This window comes from Lygodium microphyllum, chromosome 20 (assembly GCF_053477565.2).
Source record: "Lygodium microphyllum isolate KBCC chromosome 20, Lygodium_microphyllum_v1.1.10, whole genome shotgun sequence".
NCBI lineage: Eukaryota > Viridiplantae > Streptophyta > Polypodiopsida > Schizaeales > Lygodiaceae > Lygodium > Lygodium microphyllum.
Window position 1 is genome coordinate 98,147,959 of NC_141154.1, and position 18,346 is coordinate 98,166,304.

An 18,346-nucleotide genomic window follows, 5' to 3' on the forward strand; every position below is an offset into this window, starting at 1 on the left:
CCAAGATCACATCGCGGAATATCCCGAGAGGGCACTGCTCGATTCACAAGCTGATGGTCGAGTGGTGAAAAGGCCAACCACGGAAATGGCATCTCACTCCTAGACCACTTGTGGGTCAGGTGAAGCTCTGGACACCCCTTGCCTATCTAGAATGGAGATGGAGATCCCCGTGAGCCCAATGTGTGGGATGTTGGAAGATCCTATTCTAAATAAAGGAAGGGAATTTCGATGCCATGAGATTTGGACCGGGTACTTATGTTGGACAAAAGGGATACATAATTCTCCTGTATGGGCAGGAGACAAAGATTAACTTAAAGATAAGTTAAGAAACTTGTTTGATAAAAGGACTGCTTGTTTTGTTTTTGTGTATGTGTTGTAAATTACGTGGACGAACTCTGTGCCCTAAAAGGCTTAATTAATGAAGCTGATTTTAAATGTCGCACATAAATGTGGTAGGACCTAATTAGACAACTAAAGATATCGAGGAAAGTGCGGTGGACATGACTTGGGTCCATCTGATGGAAGGGTAGTCCCAGTTAGCTGGGAACTTTTCTCAAAAGACATAAGAACGAAACTGTGAAGACCTAGAGTCAGTAGAGTTTGAATCCCGATTTATGCTATTTTAGGGGAGTGGAATGGGACTATGCCTTATGGGCAGAGAGGTTGAGCTTCACATCCCTCTCGTTTCCCATTCTCCATGAACCAAGTGCAGCATAAATCCGCTTCAACTCTGTTGTTCCTATGCAAAGTGGTTCATCTGGAGCTCGGCGCTGTTGAGAAATAGACAAATGATGTATGCTCCAAGAGGAGTTGTCCTGAATCCCATATGCACAGTGAGGAGAGTGGAACAACTCAAAGCCTATAAAGCATTGTACTTGACTATGAAATGAATACAATATCATGATGCTTTGTACTTTCAGTTAAGTGTCTGCCATTGTCAATTCTACACAAGATTGTGTTTATGAGTCCAAGCTAATCTATCTTGGAACCTAATTCACTTGTGTAATAGTTTATCTCTACTTGTCCATGTCATTATGAACTTGGTCTTCATCTTTGATCCACCATAGCTTGCGTCATGTCCTAGATCCGCATCATTTAACATGGTATTAGAGCCCAGTTGGGCATGGCACAGCTCATACTCTGAATCTCCAGTCTCCCTTCACCTCTGGTAATCTCTAACCAGCCCACATTCAACTGATATCTCCAATCTCAACTTCAAATCTCAGTTGGACCTTGTGGCAGCCATAGCCAGACTGCACCTACCCACCTTGGAGCACTTGGATCTCTCTCTACGGGCCATATCTTCAAGTGAATCCTTCTAGAAGTATCTTCCCTTGCTCCAGGCGCTTCAGGCTATCACATCGGACAGCAACATTAGCATCCACAGCAGGCAGCATTGCGCGATCTCCAGAAATGGCGCAGTCTGAAACTGCATGATGGTTCGTACAGCTACACGCACAACACGCAGCGCAATCGACACAGCAACCATAGGGCTTTTGTAGCACATGACATAAGCTTCATGGCCATATAAAAAATTTTGAGAATGATCAAGTGTGTAATGCACACAGACCAAAAAACCAGGCTGCTATAGAAACCCTAATCCAGGAAGCCATATCCAGAAATTTGGAAGCTTGGAAACCTTCTTCTTTTTTCTCATTACCATCATCAACAGTGATTTTGATCACTGAGGAATACTCTCTGAAGCTCATTACTAGTCTGGAAGTGTCCAAGGAAGCTCAGAAGCCACCCACGAAGTTCCTAAGAGGAAGCAGATCAAGTACCGACTAGTATCCATTAACACTTTACTAACGTCAATTTGACATTGATTCTCTTGTGTCTCTTGACACATTAAAATACAATTTATTGCTGGTTAACTGAAGATTAGCAACATGGCAGAGCTTGAGCAAATAGCAAAGTTCAATGGAGAAGGCTTCCATGCCTGGAAGGAAAAGACCATGTATCACCTAATGCGGAAAGACTTGTGGGACCTATTTGAAGATGATGCAGATAACAAGAAGGAAGATGATGAAGACGGGTTCGTTGAAGAAGAACAGTTCAAATCCAAAGAATGGAAGAAGATGAATAATAAGACACTAGGCATCATTGCCTGGGGACTAAGTGATGACGTGTTACATCATATATCTGGCATTAGAAATGCTAGAACCGCCTGGAAGGAACTTGATAAAATGTTTGGTACTCAAGCAAAGAATTCAAAGGTAAAGCTTCTCATGCGGTTTTATAAATTGGATATCAAAGACAGTGCTTCTATGACCATACACATTAATAAGTTTAAGAGTTTAAAAACTCAACTTGCATCTCTTAAAAAGAATTTTGAGGAATATGAAGCAATAGCCGTACTGCTTGCAAGTGTAAACAAGGATCCATATGAAAATCTTGTGTCCACTTTGAGTAATGTTCCAAGCCTCACACTTAAAGATATTGAGCACTCACTACTCGATGAAGAAGGCAAAGTAAAAACCAAGAATGCAAAAGACAATGTCTCATCATCTAGGGAAAATCTTTTGTACACCAAAGGAGCTGCTGGACCTAAAGGAAGAGGTCAAGGATTCATCAACAACAATAACAAGGATCGGATTACATGTCACTATTGTGGTAAGACTGGCCATGTAGCCAGTGAATCTTTCCACAAGAAGAGAGCCCAACAATTGCAAAGTGATCATCACCAGAACCAATACATGGAGGAAAAAGAAGAAGAAGAATATGCTTCCACTACCATCAACAACTCTGACAGATTGTTTTGAAGAACTTTCATTGTATCTCTCATATGTTAGTGAATTTGATTGTACAACCCTTGCCAAGATGTAAAGTCTCAAGCTTTATCTTGACTAGGCTGCCTATGAGCTAGTCTTCCGGGCCATGTCATCATGAAGGGGGGGCAAAAGCCAGCAAGTGTAGGGACTCATCATTTGAGGGGGGGTGTTGAGAAATAGACAAATGATGTATACTCCAAGAGGAGCTGTCCCGAATCCCATATGCACAGTGAGGAGAGTGGAACAACTCAAAGCCTATAAAGCATTGTACTTGACTATGAAATGAATACAATATCATGATGCTTTGTACTTTCAGTTAAGTGTCTGCCATTGTCAATTCTACACAAGATTGTGTTTATGAGTCCAAGCTAATCTATCTTGGAACCTAATTCACTTGTGTAATAGTTTATCTCTACTTGTCCATATCATTATGAACTTGGTCTTCATCTTTGATCCACCATAGCTTGTGTCATGTCCTAGATCCGCATCATTTAACAGACGCTAGCTACTTCCTAGAGACTTGGCTCATAGGAAAGAAACCCTGACTTCAGGTTGGTCCTAAGTGGGAACGGCCGGATACTTCTGCTTTGAGGTAGACTCGGGAAGACCTAGATCACAAACCCTGTGACATTCCTTGCAAGTGCCAGGTGGCGCTTTCTAGACTCCCCTCCTGATGGGCTGCTACTAAGACGTGTCCCACAAGTGGACAAGCGGACACATTACAATGTGAGTGCATGTGAATGGGTCCCAAGTGCAAGGAGGCGAGTAAGTGTGTAGTATGTACTAGTGCAGTGCACATGCACCTATGTGCTCGTGTGCACTCAAATGCACACAAGTATTTTTAGTGCATGTATGAATGTGGCTAAGGTGTGCTAGGTAATAAGAGAGCACTTTGTTTTGTGGACACTAAGATTATGTAAATGTATTGGTATGCATAACTAAGGCATGCAAGTGCCTATAGGAGTGTCGTCTATGATGCACCATGCGGTGCTTCCTTAATGCAATTCACATGTGTGCATGTGAGGCTAACTTGCGATCATGTGAGTGTGGCATAAGTATGTGTGAGTGTGGTGTGTGATGTGTCAATGAGCAATGGTCGACATGCATGTGCGCACAAGTTTACATGTGCATATGTCTTCGTGCATGTGTGAGGGTCTATATGCACACGTGCATGTACATGTGCACATGTATGAAGATGTTGTGCAATGTCCTAAGTGTGAGTGCCTAAGTGCAATGTCCTATGTGTTCGTATTATTGTGCACATGTGCAGGGAACTATGTGCAAGAGTCCTAGTGCATGGGGATGTGTGCATGTGCACATGTGTTAGTGCTTATGTGTGATGACCTATGCGCATGTGCACTAGTGTGTGTGCACATATGCGAGTGGAAGGACTTGTGTGCGAGTGTGTATGTGCATGTGTGAGGAAGGTGTGCATGCACGTGTACACATATGAGGGTATGTATGCAAGTGCACATGTGCACTTGCCTAAGTACAATGACCTATGTGCAAGTGTCTATGTGCACATGCATGGATGCAAGGGGCCTAGTGTGAGAGGTTTTGCACATGCGTACTTGCACATGTGTGCACGTGTGTGTGTGTGTGTGTGTGCGCGCGCGTGCGTGCTTTCAAGTGTACATGTGCACTTGCCTAAGTACAATGCCCTATGTGCAAACACATGGATGCAATGGGCCTAGTGTGAGAGGTTGTACATGTATGCATTTGTGCACATGTAAGGATGTGTGTGCGCATGCATGTGTGCATGTGTGAGGATGTGTATGCAAGTACACATGTGCACTTGCCTAAGTACAGTGACCTATGTGCATGTGTGTGGATGCAAGGGGCCTAGTGTGAGAGGTTATGCATGTGTGCACATGTAAAGGTTTGTGTACATGTATGAGAATGTGTATGCAAGTGCACATATACATGTGTGCACGTATAAGGAGATATGTGCAAGAGTCTAAGTGTGAGAGGTTGTGTGTACATGCACATGTGCACATGTGAGGATATGTGTGCAAGTGGACATGTGCACTTGCTTGTGCAATGATCTATGTGCACGTGTCTATATGCAAGTGTGTGGATGCAAGGGTCCTAGTATGAGAGGTTGTGTACACACATGTGTGCATGATCATGGTACAAGTGCTTAGGATTTATATGCACGTGTATGTACATGCGCACATTTCTATGTGCAAGGTCCTCTATTAACATACCATAAGCTTTAAATGATGTTTTAAAAATTATGCAATCTCCACCTCTTGGCTGAAGGGAGATTGGTTGAAGGGAGATGAGCCCTGAAGTGGAAGCACACTAGTGGAAGCAAGAGCTATGGTGGAAAGAAGCAAGAGCAAGAGAGAGAGACACACACACAATGTGGGAACTCTAATAGTCACAATGTGTGATTGTCCTTCCCTTTATTCAAATGTCATAGAAAGAATAAATAATTAAGTGACAGTGATGGGTGCCGTCCACCTACAGTGTACAGATGTGTGGGTATGCGGGTATTGTTAGTGTAATTAACACATGGGTAGCTAGGGCACAAATGTATATATCCCCAACAACCTCCTACTTAAAGGAAAATGTGCCCCTAGTGAGGAGAGAACAAGAAAAAAAAATGAAAAAAGTATAAATGTAAATAAGTACAACAAGATGAGGAAAGACGTCATCTCATCCAACACCCACCAACTTCCTAAGAAAGGCAAAACGCTCCACTAAGAGACTTTTAGAGAGCATATCTGCAAGATTTTGGTCGATTGTTGAGATCTTGGCAAGGTCAATAAACTTGTTCTCAACAACCTCTCTAATGAAGTGGTAATGCACCTCAATGTGCCTTGTCTGTGTATGGAAGACCGAATTCTTGGCCAATTGAATAGCACTCATAGAATTTGAATGTAATGTAGGAACCGCATCAATGATGCCAATGCCTATCACCAGATGGCGTAACTAGAAAGCCTCCTTACAAGCGTCAATAATTGCAATATACTTTGCCTCTGTAGTAGATAGGGCTGTGCATTTCTAACCCTGGACATCCAATAAATAGCACCTCTAACAAAAGTAAAATCATAGCTAGAGGTGGACTTCCTACTATCTCCATGTTCTATATAATCAAAGTTAGTGTACCCCACAACTCTTGTATCCTAACTACCATAATATATGCACATAGTTGTTGTGCCCTTCAAGTAACTCATGATACCCTTGATGACATCTCAATGCCATTTTCTAGATGTAGCCATATAGTGTACCATAACTCCCATTGCAAGTGCTATGTGAGGATAAGTGGCTATCATGGCATACATCAAACTACCCACCATGGATGCATAAGGAATCTTGGCCATCTTGGCCTTCTACTCATTAGACCATGAACAATTGGCCTGACTAACCTTCACATCATGTGATGGTAGAGGATAACCAATAGGCTTAACATCCTACATATTCAAATACTCAAGGACCTTCTAAATGTACTCCTTCTACAACAAGTAAAGGAGCCTCTTAGAGCAATCACATGTAATGTGCATCCCAAGAATATGCGAGACATGTTTCATGTATTTCATCTCAAAGCTCATACTATTGAGTGCTCCCAACAATCAACATATCATCCATGTAGAGTGCCAAAATCATAAGGTTGCCATCAGGAGCCTTCTTCGTGTATAAATATGGATCCATAGCAGTACAAACATATTCTTGTGAATGCATAAAAGCATCAAACTTGTGATACCATTCCCTAGGTGCCTGCTTAAGGCCATAAAGACTCTTTCTCAATATGCACACTAGGTGTTTCCTACCAAGGTTTGCAAAGCCCTTAGGCTACTCCATGTAAATCTCATCATGCAAGTCCCCATGAAGAAAAGCCGTCTTGACATCTATCTGATAAAGATCCAAGTTAAGTTGAGCAACCAAAGCCAGCACCAAATGTAGTCATCTTCACAATAGGAGAAAAGACCATCAAAGTCTACACCATGTTCTTGCTTGAAGGCCTTAGTAACCAATCTAGCCTTGTTTGTTGGCTTGGGGTGTCCAAGGGTACTTTTCAACATTTACACCCACTTACATGGCAAAACACGCTTGCCACTAGGCAAAGGAACCAAATCCCATACATGATTTTTTTCCAATGAGTCATACTCTGATTGAATGACCCTCCCCCAAGAGTGACAATCACCTCTATCCATAGCCTCATCATAGGTAAGAGACTCACTTGTATCTATCACCATAGCATAATCCATAAAGGGCTCAAACCATCCTGGCTCTCATCTATCTCTAGTAGACCAAGGCTGTGGGGCATGAAGAAAAGCCATCTTGACATCTATCTGATAAAGATCCAAGTCAAGTTGAGCAACCAAAGCCAACACCAAATGTAGGGTAGTCATCTTCACAACAAGAGAAAAGACCATCAAAGTCCACACCATGTTCTTGCTTGAAGGCCTTAGTAACCAATCTAGCCTTGTTTGTTGGCTTGGGGTGTTCAAGGGTACTTTTCAACATTTACACCCACTTACATGGCAAAACACGCTTGCCACTAGGCAAAGGAACCGAATCCCATACATGATTTTTTTCCAATGAGTCATACTCTGATTGAATGACCCTCCCCCAAGAGTGACTATCACCTTTATCCATAGCCTCATCATAGGTAAGAGACTCACTTGCATCTATCAACATAACATAATCCATAAAGGGCTCAAACCATCCTGGCTCTCATCTATCTCTAGTAGACCAAGGCTGTGGGGCCTGTACATCGTGTGGAGTAGAGACTTGGGCAACTAAAGCATTAGTTGTTGCAGGTTGTCTAGCTGGCTGTATAGTAGTAGGAGGCTCCTTCTAAAATATCACCCTACATACCTCAATGACATGCTTAAGCTACTATGCATTTTCTCTTTACAACATCATGGATGCAGATCACCTTTCGAGCATATGGATCCCATAGGCAATAGCCCATGTCACTTGCATCCCCATAACCAAGAAAGATACATTTCCTAGACTTAGGTTCTAGCTTATTGCACTTGTCCTTGGGAACATGGTAGAAAGCCTCATAATCAAAGATGTGCATATGAGCATATGAGGGAGGTCTTCCAAGCTATACCTCCTGTGCAATCTAATAGTCAAGAATAGTGCATGGGCACCGATTAATCAAGTGTATGGTAGTAGTAATTGTCTTAGCTCAAAAATTTTGTGGTAAACCTACTTAGCTAAGCATACTAATGGACTCGCTCCTAAATCATCCTATTCATGCTCTCAGCCATACCATTTTGGGGTGAGGTGTACGAGGTGATCAATTGACACGTAATACCCCTCTCATCACAAAATTTCTCAAAGGCTTTGAGACATATTCACCCCCATTATCTGACCTTAGGCATTTCAACCGATATCTAGATTAGTTCTCAACCAAGGCAAGCCAATGTTGAAATGTAGCCAAGACATCAAATTTTTGCTTTATGAAAAATTCACAGACCTTATGCATATAGTCATCAATGAAAGTAATAAAATACTTCGTGCTACCTAACAACTTGAAGGACATGGGACCACATGCATCTGAATGATCACGAGCCATTACATGTCTACGTAATGTCATACTTTTTATGCTTATTACATGTCTATGTGCCTATGACTTTTTATGCTTATTATGTGTCTACGTGCCATATAAATAACAATCACAAGACTCAATGCACTTATAGTTAAGGGATAGAAGACACTACAAATGGATAAACATTTTCATTCCTTTCAAGAGCATGTGTCCAAGGCCATGATGCCATAGATGTGGAACTACATCCACTACCAAATATATAGTGAACTTATCCAGATACAAGCAAGGGGTAGAGAGTATTGGACTTAGCATCACATGCAATGATAAGATTCCCATAGTAATCTTCCATGAGGAATCACCAAAAGAAACTATGTAACTTGCATCATCCAAAGTGCTAATAGAGATAAGGCTCTTCATGAGCCGACACATGACATATATCATGAAGAGTAAACATGCAAATGACTTGTAGGGCATGGGACTACATATATCAAAATGATCAAGATTCAAAGGCTCACCCATGCCTGTCATAGCAAACTTTTTATGTGTATTGTGTGACTGTCTGCCATATAAACAATGATCACAATACTCAAAACATTTATAGTTAAGGGAGGTAGAAGATATTGCAAATGGGTAAGCATTTTCATTTCTTTCAAGGACATGTGTCCAAGGCAATGATGCCACAGAGATACATGGGAATTGCATCCACTGCCAAAATATGGTCAACTTACCTCGATGCAAGTAAGGGGTAGAGAGTATTGGACTTAGCACCACGTGCAATGACAAGATTTCCACACGTAAGCTTCGATGAGGAATCACCAAAAGAAACAACATAGCCTGCATCATCCAAAGTGCTGGTAGAGATAAGGCTCTTTGTGAGGGCTGGTACATGATGTACATCATGAAGAATAAACATGCTACTACTAGCGCCAAGACATCACCAATACTAACTATCTCCAATGCTAGGTCTTTACCCAAACAGATAGATCTAGTCATACCGCAATAGGAGTGAAACCACTCTCTATGAGGGATCACATGGAAGGAAGCCCCTAAATCTATCAACACCAACATTGAGTGTACCCTAACAAAGCATCAATCAACTGTGGAGTATCAATAGAAGAAGTTGCAAGTATGTAATTATGATTATAATCAATCTGCACAATATTAATCTCTTCAATCTTAACACTAGACTTGCTAGGGATAATGTTGCGATCATTGTTTTTGTCTTATTCTTTACCCTTGCTATTTTTCTTGAAGGGAGTGAGCCATGAAGTGGAAGCACAATGTAGAAGTAAGAGCTATACTGGAAAGAAGCAAGAGCAAGAGAGAGAAAGAGACAAGATGTAGGAACTCCATCAGACATAGTGTATGATGGCCTTTCCTTTATTCATTATTGAAAGAATAAAGAATGAAGTGACAGTGATGGTGCCAAGTGTAGTGCATAGGTATGCAAGTATGTAGGTATTGTTAGTGTAACTAATGCATAGATAGCTAGGCATAGACATCTTTACTCCTAACAACCTCCCAAGTAAAGGTGAATGTGCCCCTAGTGAGAAGAGAATAAGCAAATTTTGACAAAGTACAAATGTACATAAGTACAACAGGATGAGAAAAGACATCATCTCATCTAACACCCATCAACTTCCTAAGAAAGGCAAAACACTCACTAAAAGGCTTTTAATGAGTAGATTTGCAGGATTTTGGTTAGTTACAGCTCAATGGACTTGTCCTTAACAACCTCTTGAATAAAGTGATAATGCACCTCAATGTGCTTCATCTTTGCATGAAATACTAAATTCTTGGCCAACTAAATAGCACTCATAGAATTCAAATGCAGTGTAGGGACCACATGAGTAATACCAAGGTCTGAGCCTAACTGGAAAGCCTCCTTGTAAGCCTCAGTGTAGGAACCACATCAGTAATGCCAAGGTCTACCATCAGACAACCTAAATAGAGAGCCTCAGCAACTGTAACATACTCTGCCTCTGTAGTAGTAGATAGGGCTATGCATTTCCGCACCCTAGATATCCAAGAAACAACACCTCCAACAAAAGTGAAAACATACCTAGAGGTGGACTTTCTACTATCTCCACGTCTTGTATAATCAAAGCCAGTGTACCCCACCACTCTTATATCCTAGCCACCATAACATATGCGCATAGTTGTTGTGCCCTTCAAGTACCTCATCAACATCTCCATCCCATCTGCTAGATGTAGCCATATAGCATGCCATAACTCCCACTGCAAATGCTAAGTTAGAACAAGTGGCTATCATAGCATACATAAAACTGCCAACTACGAATGCATAAGGAATCTTGGCTATCTCGGCCTTCTTCTCATCAAACTATGGACAATCGCATGACTAACCTTCACATGCAAAGTAGAGGACAACCAATAGGCTTAACATCCTACATATGAAACTACTCAAAGACCTTCTAAGTGTGCTCCTTATCTGCGACAAGTAAAGGAGCCTCTTAGAGCAATTGCATGGAATACAAATCCTAAGAATATGCAAGGCATGTCCCATATATTTCATCTCAAAACTCTTCTTGAGCTGAATTTTCAAGGTATCCAGCTCATCCTAAGCACTCCCAACAATCAATATATCATCCATGTAAAGTGCCAAAATCATAAGGTTACCATTACAAGCCTTTTTTGTGTATAAACACGGATCCATAGCACTATGGGAATATCCTTGTGAATGCATAAATGCATCAAATTTGTGATACCATTTTCTAGGTGCCTACTTAAGGCCCTAAATGCTCTTTCTCAATATGCACACTAGGTATTTCCTACGAGGGTCTACAAAGCCCTTAGGCCACTCCATGTAAATCTCATCATGCGTCTCCATGAAGAAAAGCCATCTTGACATCCATCTAATAAAGATCCAAGTCAATTTGAGCAACCAAAGCTAGTATCAAGTGTAGGGTAGTCATCTTCACAAAAAGAGAAAAGACTTCATCAAAGTCCACTCCATGTTCCTACTTGAAGCCCTTAGCAACCAATATAGCCTTGTATCATGCTTGGGGTGTCCATGGGGTACTTTTCAACTTGTACATCCACTTACATGGCAAAGCACGCTTACTTCCACAAGGCAAAGGAACCAAATCCCAAATATGATTTTTTTGTAGTGAGTCATACTTGGACTACATTGCCCTCTCCTAAGAGTGACTATCACCTTAGCACATGGCCTCATCATAAGTAAAAGGCTCACTAGCACATTTGCCATCACCATAACACAATCCATAGAGGGCTCAAACTGCACATGCTGTCATCTATCTCTAGTAGAGCACCTCAAAGCTGGATGTGAGACATGTACATCCTATGGAGCATCAGGCACTTGAGCCATTAGGGTATCACCTACTACTATTGCAAGCTATATAGCTAGCTGTATAATTGTAGGAGGCTCCTCCTAATATATCACATTGTGTACCTCAATTACACATTCAAGCTACTTATACATTATCTTCTTATGGAAAACATCATCATGGCTATGGATAACCTTTCGAGACTATGGATCCCATTGGCGATAGCCCATTGCACTTGCATCTCCGCAACAAAGAAATGCATTTCCTAGACTTAGGATCCAGCTTATTGCACTTGTCCTTGGGTACATGGAAAAAAGCCTCACAACCAAAGACACGCAGATGAGCATATTAGGGAGGTTTCCTAAACGAGACCTCATTTGTAACCTAATAGTCAAGAGTAGTACACGATGACTGATTAATCAAGTGCACAATGTAAAGTTTCAAGCTTTAACTTGACTAGGCTGCCTATGAGCTAGTCTCTCGTGCCATGTTATCATGTGGGGGGGGGGGGGGGGGGGGAGGGGGGGAGGCCAACAAGTGTAGGAGCTCATCATTTGAAGGGGGGGGGGGGGGTTTTGAGAAATAGATAAATGATATATGCTCCAAGAATAGATGTCCTGAATCCCATATGCACAGTGAGGAGAGCCTTAGCCCAAAAATATTGTGGTAAGCATGCCTAGCTAAGTATACTGCAAACTCACTCCCAAATCATCCTACTCATATGTTTAGCCATACCATTCTGGGGTGGGGTGTACGGGTGGCCAATTGATTCTTAATACCCCTCTTATCACACAAAACTGCTCAATGGCTTTAGACACATTCTCCCCCCCCATTATCTGACCTTAGGTATCTTAGCCTATACCCATATTAGCTCTCAACCAAAGCAAGCCAATGTTGAAATGTAGCCAAGACATCCAATTTTTGCTTTATGGAAAATTCCCGGACCTTATGCGTATAGTCATCAATGAAAGTAACAAAACAGTTCGTGCCACCTAATGAGTTGTAAGACATGGGACCATATACATCATCCGAATGATCAAGAGCCAAAGGTTCACCCATGCATGTCATACCAGACTTTTTATGCTTATTACATGTGTGCCTACCATATAAACAATGATCACAAGACTCAATGCACTTATAGTCAAGGGATGGAAGATATTACAAATGGATAAGCATTTTCATTCCTTTCAAGGGCATGTGTCCAAGGCCATGATGCCACAGAGATACATGTGGAACTACATCCACTGCCAAAATATGGTCAACTTACTTAGATACAAGCAAGGGGTAGAGAGTATTGGGCTTAGCACCACATGCAATGACAAGATTTCCACATGTAATATTCCATGAGAAATCACCAAAAGAAACTACATAAGTCATCCATAGTGCCAATTGAGATAGGCTCTTCATGAGCCAGTACATGATGTACATCATGAAGAGTAAACATGAAAATGAACCAAATTGCAGAGCTAGACATCACAAATACCAACTATCTCTAGTACTAGGTCATTACCCAATGGGTAGATCCGATCATATTATAATAGGAGTGAAACCACTCTCTATGAGGGGTCACATGAAATGAAGCCCTTGAATTATCAACCAACGCTACGTATACCTTGACAAAGCATCAATCAGTTGTGAAGTATTAAGAGAATAAGTTGCAAGTATGAAATCAAAGTCAGAATCACTTTGCACAACATTAATCTCTTCAATCTTAATGCCTAACTTGCCAAGAACAATGTTGAAGTTATCATTTTTGTCATGTATTTTTTCCTTGCCCTTTTCCTTACACTTATGTTCACACAGTTTATGGCATTGCGAGTGAATATGTCTTTCTTTCCCATAGTAATGACAAGTCAATGAGGTTTGATGGGGCCATAGGACTTACTATGAGACTGTCAATGTAACTCTGAAAGAGAATGTGGAGAGTCTCTCCCACGGCAGGTGTTACCACTCCTACCATTATTGCCTCTAACTGTCAAAGCATGAGAGGTGCAGGAAGCATCGATATTATTTTTATTAACCTCTTCAGTCAATAGTGCACCCACTACATCCTACAACTATACCCCATCAATAGGCATGTTGGCACAAACAATAGTACAAAATGCATCCCATGATTCAGGCAGTGTAACTAAGAAAAACAAGGGGAGTAGAGTATCCTTGAATTCAATCCCCTATGAAGATAAATGACTCATAATGGAATGAAACTCATTTAAATGAGCTAATATAGAAGTGCCCTCCTTCATGCAAAGGGCCATGAGTTGCTTTAGCCAATACATCTAAGAAGAGGGGCTCTACTAGTCATAGACATTGCAAATCTATTCCCATAAGTCCCATGCAGACTGCCCATTAGAGACAACATTATATTGATAAAATAGCATTCATCCATGCTTATTACAACAATAAAAAACCTCTGTAAAACTGAGCAAAAGAGTGCTCAAATTAGTCTATAGCATTCCAATGCATTGGCACAACATTCCTAGATGGGGCCAACATCAAATAGATGTTCCAAGAAGCATAAGTGACCTCCAGACAATGAGTGAAGCGATGTCTTGAGATGTATGACAACAAACTATCACAAACTATGAATCAATGGCTGATCTTGCGAGCTTCAAATGATGTGTAAGATAACAAGACTGGTGTCGGGGAAGATTTCAAAGGTTGCCAAGTGTCGGGAGTAGAGCTAGGAGCTGGAGGAGGATGGAGTTGAGACTATTAAGGAGTGAGAAGTAGCAAACAAACACAATTCATGTTATTGCTACAACTCCTACTGGTACTCTTGCTATTTGTATTGATGCCTTGGAACAAGTTGCAAAAGGGGGGGGGGGGGGGGAAGCCAGGCACAATGCATACCTAGGGGTGAAAAATCCATGGTTGCCATGAATGAAGAGCTAAAGCTTTTCAAATATGGGTTGAAGTAAGCTAAAGTAGAAGAGCTCCTCAATGTTAATGCAATGGCTTTGATAACAATTGAAGGGAGTGAGCCCTGAAGTGGAAGTACAAAGCAGAAGCAAGAGCTATGGTGTGGAGAGAGAGAGAGAGAGAGAGAGAGAGAGAAGATGTGGGAACTCCAATAGTTACAAAGTGTGACTGTCCTTCCCTTTATTCCAATGCCATTGAAAGAATAAAGAATGAAGTGACTATGATGGGCACCCGCCACCTATAGTGAATAGGTGTGCGAGTATGTGGATATTGTTAGTGTACCTAATTTACAGGCAATTAGGTATAGGTGCCTTCACCCCCAACATTTCTTGTACTTGTCTTCATGCATTTTATGGCACTGGGTAGAATACGACTTGCTTTCTCATTGTAATGACAAGTGAATGAGGACTAACGGCCATGGGACTTATTGTGAGACTGCTCACATGATTGAGAGCAAGACTATGGAGAATCTCCCCCACGCGAGCATTACCGCTCCTACCATTATTGCCTCTAATTGTTAAAGCATGAGAAGCACAAGAAGCATTGACATTCTTTGTGTTAATCTCTTCAATCACAAGTGCACCCTCTACATCCTGCAACTGTTCCCCATCAGTAGGCACGTTGGCATACATAGTAGTACAAAATGTATCCCATGATTCAGGCAATCTAACTAAGAGGAAAAAGGGAAGAAGAGTAACCTTGAGTTTAATCCCCTGCGAAGACAAATGACTGATAATGGAATGAAACTCATTTAAGTGAGTTGACATAGAAGTGCCTTCCTTCATGCAAAGGTCCATGAGTTGCTTCACCCCCAATACATCTAAGAAGTGAGGCTCTACTAGTCATAGACATTGTGAATCTTTTCCCATAAGTCCCATGCAGACTGCCCATCAGAGACAACATTATAGAACACCTGCTTAGAGAGGAATAGTATGAGGGTGGACTTACATAGCTCATCTAATTCGTCCCAATCCTCTATATCAATAGGTTTGGGCTTGACACCCTCATGTTTCAAAGGCCTAACATACATTTTTTGTACTAAAACTTACCTGATTTGGGCCTTCTAGTAGCTGTAGTTGGTGCCATCCAACTTGTCAATATCAAAGATAGCAGTATCACTCAAGCCACCAACCATAGTGAAGGTAAACAAGTACACAAACTGTCAAAGCAGACTTTGTAATTACTACAAATAGTCTTAAAACCACTATTAAATGAAGCCCAAAGCAAGAGGAACTGCTAAACCAAGATGTTGTCCACAAGGTATGACCAAAATAGTGTCAAATAGAAGTGACTACCCTCATTAAATGATGCACAATCTACACTAACAACTTGCTATAAATAAAGTATAATAATAAGAAAACCAAGCCAAAAGTGAGCTATCACTTATACATGACAAACCGGAACTACTAGGTGATAGTCTATATTATGCATGGTATGTAAGAAGCTCTAGCAACCAACATACACTAGACAAGCACCCAAAGCTATTAACTATAATTTGTCATTGTGAGAGTACATCAATTGGCATAACCAACCATGTATGTTATTGGTCCTAGGGTAATTGAAGGGGACTTGCCAAAAGCATGACTAGTTGAGCAAGGGGTAGCAAAAGCTCATTCAGAAGCTGTGTATGCATAACTAATAAGACCTAACAAAGGTCGATGCAAGTCCAAGATAGAGTTGAATTAGATTAGCCCTCAAGGCATAAACTATAGAAAAATAGCATGGAAAGAGAGCATGTACATGTGAATATCCCACTGTGTCAAAAGTGAAGCTCAACTGCGTAAACAATAAGCTCTATTCAACTTCAAAGTCAATGAAACGGATCCCACGAGAACAAAATTAGATGTGGAATGACCAAGCAATGCTCAGATACATCATGTACATAGCATCCAACATCCAAGATCCAATGACATACATCTAGAGTATCCAAGTTAAATGGTCGGCAAAGCATCCATTGTAGTATTCGAGTCAATGACTAATAGACAAATGTCACTATCCAAAGCTCCAGAATAACTCAATGCAAGTCAAGACGAAGCCCAAATGTATGTCATCCATAGCCGAGACATATAGTATCCATATCAGACATCTAACATCTAAGCAGATAGGCCGAGTATCATCCAAGGATAATAGGCGTAAACAGTCTTAGGTGGATACTTGCTATAGCAAATGACAGATAATGTCAATCAAAATGAGCTTCAATCACTGCTCAAATGCATTTTGAAACCATGACAAAGCATGTCACATCATCTATAAGCATCAATACATCCCCCGAATAGTCGGTTAAGCACCTGGGAGCAATAGGCATATGTTATCACTGATAAAATAAGCTTCAACCCTGTTATAAATTGTAGCAAATCTTTGTCCAGACTAAGCAAATGAAGTGCTCTATTCAGCCCAAAAATGAGCTCCAATGCATTGATATAACATTGACAAGTGATCTGATACCAATGGGCATCAATAGAAGAATCACATAAGTATGTAGAGGCACACATAAACTGTGAATAGCAATGATAGTGAATGTAGAGCTCAAGATTGATACCCAATGCCGAATACAAGTGCCAGGAGGTGTTGCCAATGATCACTAAGGTTGTTAAGAGTGGCAAGAACCATTTAGAGGCTGGAGTAGTAAGGTGAATGGGGGCCAAGGAAAGCTCTAAGATTTGCCAAGAAAGGCCTGGAAGAGGTCCAATGTAGCTAGAAGTAGCTTGGAAGACACAAAGTATCAAAAGCATACCTTCAAATGAGAAGCCATGGCTGCCAATGAAGAAAACTTCGAATGCAAGCTAAGGCAATGCCAGTGGATCAATCTCAAGCTCATGGAAAGATAGCTATGACACTAGTTGAAGGGAGGTGAGCCTTGAAGTGGAAGCATGTGAGCGGAAGCAAGAGCTATGGTGGAAAGGAACAAGAGTAAGAGAGACAGACACGCACAATGTGAAAACTCCAACAGTCACAATGTGTGATTAGCCTTTCCTTTATTCAAATGTCACTAAAAGAATAAAGAATGTAGTGATAATAATGGGCACCTACCACCTGTAGTATATAGGTGTGCAGGTATTATTAGTGTAACTAATACACTAGTGGCTGGGCACATGCACCTTTATCCCCAACATTGGCATTAACGAGCCCACCACCTCCCTAGACTCCCCTCTCTCTCTCACCACAAGCAGGATATCAAAGAGCAAGGTTGGTTGGGGATCCCATCCCCGCCCTCTCTCTCTCTTCAATGCATCTCTCCTCCTCTAATTCATTCCATGCCAACCAATGTAGTGAATAGAAAAGAGGGAAGGATTTGTCTACTAAGAATTCATAAATTTTGTACCTATATTATTATACGGCTTGTGCGGCCTGTTTGCTTGCTCACAAATCCTTCTTCCTAAATCTTTCTTTGTGATTCCTCCTCCTTGCAAGATGTGTTTGTCAATTATGGATAGCATTGAGGCAGAGTGGATGGAGTCATTGGCAAAATCGATCTTGCCCATGTCATGACAACAGAGAGGTGGAGATGATGATGGGGGAGAAGGGAGATGGAGATGGAGTCTTTTTTTTAGTTATTTTGGAGTGGAGAGAGTAGTGGAGGGGACAAGGAAAAGAGAAGGAAAAAAAGGAAGGAGTGAAGGGAAGGGTTAGGGAGAAGGAGGGTGGGGAGGAGAATGTAGTCATCAGGAGAGTTAGGAAGGAGGACAAGGAGGGAAAAGGAGTAGAAAGGTGGCCCTAGGGCTCCCCCAAAGCCCTCTTTTTTTGGGGGCGGGGCTCTTTTTTTCTCTCCTTTTTTTTTCTTCCTTTCTTCCTCTTCTTCTTTTTCTTCCCTTCTTCTTTTTTTTTCCCCTTTTCTTCTTTTC